Source organism: Nanorana parkeri, unplaced genomic scaffold (assembly GCF_000935625.1).
Source record: "Nanorana parkeri isolate BGI_ZX_2015 unplaced genomic scaffold, ASM93562v1 scaffold2551, whole genome shotgun sequence".
In the NCBI taxonomy this organism is placed as follows: domain Eukaryota; kingdom Metazoa; phylum Chordata; class Amphibia; order Anura; family Dicroglossidae; genus Nanorana; species Nanorana parkeri.
In genome coordinates this window covers 76942-85023 of record NW_017308819.1, presented here as the reverse complement: position 1 = coordinate 85023, position 8082 = coordinate 76942, and positions in this window count along the sequence as shown.

Genomic DNA, 8082 nt, shown 5'->3' with positions numbered 1-8082 from the left:
CCTTTACTTGGTAAATGAGTATGATTACCGTCCTGTTCCTGTATGCTTGTCCATGCTTTTAAAATATCCATTGTTCCCAAAGAATTAAAAAAAAATCCCATGGTGCAGCTGTAGACATGGCTGCCTACTAATTTCTTAAATATTCCCCAGACTGTGTAAATGCAACATTCCATGTGTCTACAGTTCTCCAGCATAGTGGCTGAAAGATATCTGGCCTTATTAAGCAAACAGGGAGCATGTTTTTGCCCCGCCTTGCAGATAACAGGTATATACATTTTAGACACGTTTATAAGGCAGTGTTAGGGTTTCATGTTGGATTTTCACTAAATATTCACCAAAGTTAAGTCATTTTGGCATCTATTGTGATAATCTTGCATCTGCTTGCTGCTGTCAATACTACAAAGCAACTTGGTCTGTCCTCGGAATTCTCAGAGCAGCCTTTCTCAACTAGGGTTCTGTGGATCATGGAGTTCCTACACAGGTTGCCAGGGGTTCATTGAGAAGAGATCTTCAATGACTAGTAATGTAAGGGAGTCACTTTTACACTGACCACCAATGTAAAGCTGGCCATACACCTATCTGCAGATTTTCTAGGGTCAGATGGAAAAGGTGCAACAGATTCCTCCATCTACGCTAAACTGTGTCAAAATACCTGAATAATGCCTGCATCCAATCACATTGTCCAGGTATTTTGACAGCCAGCGGGGCCGACTAGCAAGATACTGAAGCTTGGCCCAGTGGGAGAATCCTCCATCCACACAGTTTAGCGGAGATGGAGGAATCTGTTGCACTTTTTCCATCTGACCATAGAAAATTTGCTGATAATCTATAGGCGTATGGCCAGCTTAGGGAGCAGTTCTACACTGACCACCAATCAAAGGCGTCAATACAGTTTTAACTGTTTGTTTTTCTGGCCATTATTATTTGGGGGTTTTTCTTGATCATTAAGAAATTCCCATTCTTTATTATTTTATTTAAAACTCTGTACAGCCTACAGATCTTGTTAATGTATCATGGACTGTAGGTCTCATCATTTTAATGAGGGATCCCTAGGGTTTGAAAACTATTTCAGTGCTTCATCGGTGATAAAAAGCTTGGGAGGGACTGGTTGGTATAGAGGGGAGTAGAGTAATTAGCAGTGGCTCTGTCTAGTTACTGTGAATATGAACAATTACCCGAGTACCACCAATACATCAGTTTTAAGTATTGGTTAGAATTGTTCTTGTAAACTCAAACCTGTCCTGGCCAAAACTGTGCCTAACAGTGTTAAAGAGGAATCATCGTGTGGTGCCTGCAAGTGTGTTCAATATGATGGCTGAATATCTGGTTTTGCCCTTTCAATTCCAGGCCCAGACTGTATCCTCGGTCAGATGGCAGAGAATCAGTGTCTAGTGGACGCTCTGGCATTAGAAGGGTGAATGACGGGGTGCGTTTATCCCCAGAAGGGAGCAAAGTTGAAGCCCTTCTCATAGCCTGCCACAAGACTCAGTGGGTTTCATAGGGATACATGCTTTATTGAAGACTTATGTAGTTACTTGCAGGCAGAACAGGTTGCCTTGGTTTCAGTATTGTTATTACTTTTATGCATTTTTTTTAGGTTAGGTCAGGCTTACTTTAAAGACCACACCACACCACACTATCCCTCTGCTTTGTTATTCCTCAGTACTAACTCTTTGAAGCTACACGTCGTAAGCCACATGTTGGAAGGTGCCGAAGTTTACACAGGGTTAGTGTCGTCCACCTCTTCACCTGAAAGTGTTCATTTAAGTAAAGGGAACACAGTGAAGAGAATGGCTTAAAATACTTTAAAAACAAATCTAAGCCAACCTCCGTTTTTTCGGGTTTTTTTACGGGTTACTCTATTTTAGTCAGGAAATGTTCTCTAAGGAACATAGTGATAAGATTTCCTAGAAAGTGAAACCTGTTCTCTGACCCTGGCTGACGCCTATTTCATTTTCAATAATGAGATGTCTACAGCAAGTTAGAGGAGCTGCAAACTTGGGTGCTCAGATCTTACCTACAGACACCCTAAAATATATGACTTCAATGGGTATATCAATCTGCCACCATCTACCTGAAATTAAATAAATTGACACTTCTATAAAGTTAAAAAGAACGGTAAGCAGTGTCTCACTTCGTGGCCCCACCACCATGTGTGCAGGCCGAGCCCTTAAAGTAAACCTTTCCTTTTGCATACATGGCAGTGTAGATGGCTGCCTTACTCCCCCTCTTACCCAGCAGCATATGCTTTCTTTCTTTTGTTTTTCTGGGAGCTAAAGGAAATGCCCAACAATTAGGAGTGAAGCAGTGTCTCATCTTCCCTGTCCCTGACCGCTCTAGGTGCCTCCTGATTGGCCCAGCACTGTCACATAGGGCCAGGAAAAGAGCTGAGCGGAAGGGTGAGAGAATGAGAAAAGTGGAGATTATGCAGCTGGGAGCAGTAGGAAATAATAAGTCATTGTTTTACTTTGCCCTACACAGTAAAGGTTCAAGTTGCACTGTAATATATTTCACTATCTTTGTTAAAAAATTGCACATAAGAGAACAATAATAACATAAAAGACAGTGTTACTAAAAGGTTGAGTACCATTGCCTAAGGAATATTTAGGGGAAAAAAAAGTTGTGAATTGATTTAATTTGATTTATGCGATGCTAAAAGATTCAGTGTTTTTTTGGCTATAAGAAGAATGTTTTGTGTAACTTGTGTAACTTGACGCCAATATAAAACTCGCTTTGTAAAAATGTATATTTTTGTCACTTTTTTGCTTCTATTGTACATACTACAATTTTCCATTTTACTACTGTGGTGTATTTATTTTTGACTTTTAATATAGAATGTCAGATGTGGGCCTGGGCGAAAGTTAATTTTTTTTTTCTTACAGGGGGTATTTTTTAATTTTATTAAGGAAACATCATTTTTGAAGAAAAAAAAATGCATACTATCGTTCTAAAGTTTATAATATAAAATTCTGACTTTTGATGCTCTTGTGTTTTGTTGTGTTTATTACTTAACAAAAAAAACTGTCCAAGGTACGCTCCAGTTATAAATGTTGTAACAGACATCAGGTGAATTATTTACATTTTTCATTCTGGCATTCATGTTGTGCATGCGGATAGTCTGATGGACACAACACAATAGTAGCCAGTGTTGTCATCTTAAAGGAGAACTATGGGGTCAGTGCTTTTCCCCATAGTTCTCAGGGTCACGGGAGGACATAAACTAGCGCCCTCCCATGATCCAAAGCTCAGTATATCGCGAGCTACAGCTCGCGGTATACTAAGACCGCCGCAGCCGGGACGGATCCCGACATTACTGTCGAGATCCACCCAGCTGCGCGATTGAGAGCTGGCTCTGCCTATCTAGAGGTAGAGCCAGCTGTACCCGCCCCCTCTCCCGTTCCTTCCTCCAGTCAGCGCTGGAGGATCGGGGAGGGGGGAATCCTTGCAGGGAGCCGTGAGTGACAGTTGCGGCTCTCTGCAGGCACTGGATCGAGAAGTGAGCGAGCGACGGTATGTGTTCGCTCACTTCCCGATCTATTGAGCCGACGTGTGACAGTTTGTCACTCGTAGGCTCGAACTATGAGGTTGAGTGAAAATCACTAATCTCATAGTTCTCCTTTAAGACCCATAGGCCCCAGTGTTTGCTGGTTCCAGCAATGAGCCCTGTACAGATGTGCCCACACAAACTGGAAGGTGTTGCAATACATTTTGTAATAAAAGAGTCATGCCCTGAAGTGCTCAAGACATTCTGAATAAGAGACTTTAATAAAGTGGAATTTCTGACTTGAACACAGTTGCACTGGAAACAGACATAAAGCATTTTTCCGGATGCAGGGCACACAAATGCACGCTAGTGCATTGCTGTGTTTTATGGCGAGCTTCAATGCATGTACTTTGGAGCTACGATGCCTTATTGCATTGGGGTTCCGTTCAAAATAAATGGCAGCGCAACATGCTAATGCACTGCATTGCAAAAGTGTATTTCGGCCCTTAAAAACAACTCGCTTTCTTATTCTAGTCTCCCTATACCTGGAGTATTCATCCTTTGCAGTCCGGCTGTGGTGAAACTGCAAATCTCATCCAGCTTCTGCCACTGGGAGTCATGCCTGAGTCTTGCAATGCCTCATGGGACTTGCAGTTCCACAACAGCTGGAGTGCTGAGGTTGCCTACCCCTCCAGTATACATACTGTATATCTGTACCTACTTTTGCAGAATTCTTCATGAATCTCCAAAGCTGTTATCAGTAAAGTGAAGGTGCTTAGAGCATACAATTTAGGAATGGGGGTGCCACAGTAGACCAACATCTTTTACTGACAGGGTTATTCACAAAAGGTGAAGAGTTTGGAGAAGTGAACAAGATTCTAGGGCAACATAGCTGATTTGGGAACATTTTCCAGTTCAGCTGTTGTCCTAGATGGTTCACTTCTCCTGACTTCTCCAAACTCTTCACCCAGTGAATAACCCTGTGAGAGTCCATGATCAGCTTATAACATAAGAGAAGGACTGTTCCATCCACCTGCAATGACGGGCAAGCCAGCAGGAAGTTCTACCTGGTTAGCCTTTAAGCCCAAACACAGGTAATGTATTGAGTAGCAGACCCATTAGGTTGTGACGTAGCGAAGTTCCCCCACCGGTCTCATTTTATTATGTAATTGTTTAATAGGTCTGAGGCTCTCAGTACATTGTGTATCATCAAGTTCATCAAGATATACAAAGAATAGCCAACATACTACATTTCTTATCGTCTTATCTCCAATTAAACAGCCGGAAATAGAGTTGAAATAACATATATGGGAGCTATAGATAAAAATAATTCTCAAACATTTGACACTTATTTACAGCATGCTTAGTCTTTGATGCAAAAATACTAAAGTCAGACATAGCCAGGAGTCTAGCATTTTCAAGAGACCCAAAATGACAGCCCCTGTACGTCTCTCATGACAAGTTCACTTTAAGCAGCTTTCATTTATACAAATCCCATCATGCCTCTGCCTGCGAGAGTCGTGGCTGGCAAGTGTCTTGCAATGTCTTATGGGAAATGTAGTTTCACTACAGCTGGAGTGCCAAGGTTGCCTACTCCTGATTTATACATTACTAGGCGATCCTGCCATGGATCTTTTGTTTAACCTTCCTGGCGGTAATCCCTAGTGTGGCTCAGGGTTAATCTTCAGTACCAAAAGCGGTAACCCCGAGCCACACTCGGCATTACACTGTAGCGTCACTTACCTTTTCCCTACGAGCCCCGCTGTGTCCTCCCGGCCGATGCCGGCATCCGTCTTCCAGGTTCCTTCCTTGCGAGCGCCGGCGTCGCAGAGGGGCGGAACCGGCGGGAAATTCAAACGTGAAAAAAAGGAAAGAAAAAATACTGACATAATCAGACCGCCAGGGAGGTTAAGCACTTCATGTTATAGGGTGACAACGGTCTCCTAATTGTGCTTCTACGTTGCCATCCTCTCACATGCCCCCTTAGTGGGGACTGCAGGCAGCCACGCTAACACACATAATGCTGTGCACCCAGAGACATGCAGGGTTGGAATGCAGTAAAGGAGCATAAAGTGTAAAGGGGCCTAAAATACTTTTTTTTGGAGTTAGATCTTCTGTAACAAAGCAAATTTGAAATGGCAGCCAGGAACAAATGTTATGTGACCCTAGCTTTATTATAAACACCCCTTATAACATCGTTTGCAGGTTATAAAAGTACATGATATGTTACAGTATGCCATAAACTTTTTATGTCCAGTGATTGTGAATGAAAATGTCTAGTTGCCTCATGTTCCTGTTTTACACCTCGTGTTCAATGTTTATCTCAGATTTTGATTTCAGATATGAATCTTCTGCACAGCACAGCAGTTGGGCATCACTTCTATCATAAACCTTTTACCGCCAGAACTTTTTTGACCTTGACGAAATTCATCTTCGTTGACTTTTTTTCTAAGCTTCTTCTTTCATCTATTGCGCCACTGTAATGCTACCAGGAACCTGGCCTCCGAGGTCATCTTGTCTAGATGATTAATGAGCAGTTCTAAATGATAAGGATCAGTATGGGCACTGAATGTTTTATCCTTTTTTTTTTACTTTTTTCCTCCACCTTGTCACCTTTTCCAACTGAGTTGTTTTATAGAGGACTAAAGGGCAAAGGGCCTACGGAGAGACTTGGTAGAAATGGAGTTTGAATTGTGGGTCTGATAAGATATTCATATCCCTGCTCTAGAAAGTCAAGCAACTCCTTCAATTAAAAAGATTAGAATGTGTAACCCTAACCGGGTAGCACTAATATTGTTCATTTTGAAAGAGATTATTTTAGCTTTGAAAGTCCTGAAGGCTCCATTTACACCTAGGTATTTTGTCGCTCAAAGGTAAGCGAGATGCCAAAACAAGGAATCCAATTAATTTCTATGCTCCCTGTTCGCACCTGAGTGTTTTGTCACCCACGTTTCCCATTTATAGGAGAACTATGAGGTGAGTGAAACTCACTCAGCCTCATCGTTCGAGCGACAATGAAACTGTCACACGTCGGCTCAATAGATCAGGAAGTGAGTGATCGCATACCTTCGCTCGCTCACTACTCGATCATCTCCCTGCAGAGAGCCGTGACTGTCAGTCACGGCTCCCTGCAGGGATTCCCCACTCCGATCCTCCAGCGCTGACTGGAGGACAGGGCAGGGGGCGGGTACAGCTGGCTCTGCCTCTGGATAGGCAGAGCCAGCTGTCATTTACGCAGCTGGGTGGATCTCGATAGCATTGTCGGGATCCGCCTCGACTGCGGCGGTCTCAGTATACAGTGAGCTGTAGCTCGCTATATACTGAGCTTTGGGTCACGGGAGGAGGTTAGTATATGTCCTCCTTAAGAGAACTATGCGGAAAAACACTTACCCCATAGTTCTCTTTTAAGTCTATGGGACCAAAAAACCCTGTAGTCTGCCAAAAAGTAGCTCATGTACTTTTTCCAGTGACAGGCATTTTTCTGCTTGGTGCGTTACTAAGTCCAGAGTCCAATTCATATACTGTTCTCATTACTGTATAATGTATTGCTGGGATTTGTAGTCCCCCTACAGCTGGTGCCATTCTGCATCAGAGTGTAAGCTCCTCTGTACAGAAACTAACGTGACTAGCTCCGTGTTCTCTGTACAGCACTGTGGTATATGTCAGAGCTATGTAAATGTATAATTATAGTGTGAGACTGTGGGGGACCACATGTATCAGCATGCCATTGGCAGCGGGGGTCTAGTCATGTAGGCTGTGGGGGGTCCCATGATTTCTTATGGCGGCCCTGCAAGCCAGTGGGAAGAAGAACCCTGTGATTCAGGTAAGTGGTATGTAGGTAATGTGACCATGTTTCATGTTAAACAGTAAATATGGGTTAACAGGGTCAGAAAGGTGAACACGGCCTTTAAATATAGCTGCCTGACAATATACACATAGGAGTCAAAACAAGGAGCTCCCTGATGCCCCGAGGCAAAAAAAGGATAATGGAGCACATGACATATAGGTATGTATCATGTTAATCATATACCCCAAGTCATTAATTTTGTATTAGCAAGAGACAATTAAAACTCTTGCGGACACATGACCTATATGCTATCCAGATGAATAAATTGCAATTATACCGTTCACAATGGCCACATCAAACTTCAATCTCCAAAAAAATCACTTTAGCCCCTTGGCAGAGAACTGCTATCAAACTGAACAGTATCCATTTCATTGTCATCTATAATTTCTGTAATATAAATCGTGATAGCAGCATTGTTGTCAAGGAAACGGGAGTTGGGAGAAGTGTGGCGGAATGAGAATTCGATACAGTTGAGGAAAAAATCATTAAAAAAATATTCGGAAGAAAATGAAACCATTTAACAGAAGACTTGTTAAAATAAAGTGATTTGCTTCAAACCGTAGAGAGAGCGGGAAAAGTTATAATGGCTCCACGGAATAACAGACCCGCGACTGCTGGAACATATTTGGGTGAAGGTTTGATGCCTGAGGGATCTTGCTTTAAAAACACTTCAGTGGCTTTGAGAATATTCCTATTGGGTGGGTTCGTTAAAGCCTAGATTGGTGCTTATTGTCATATACAGAACATGGCT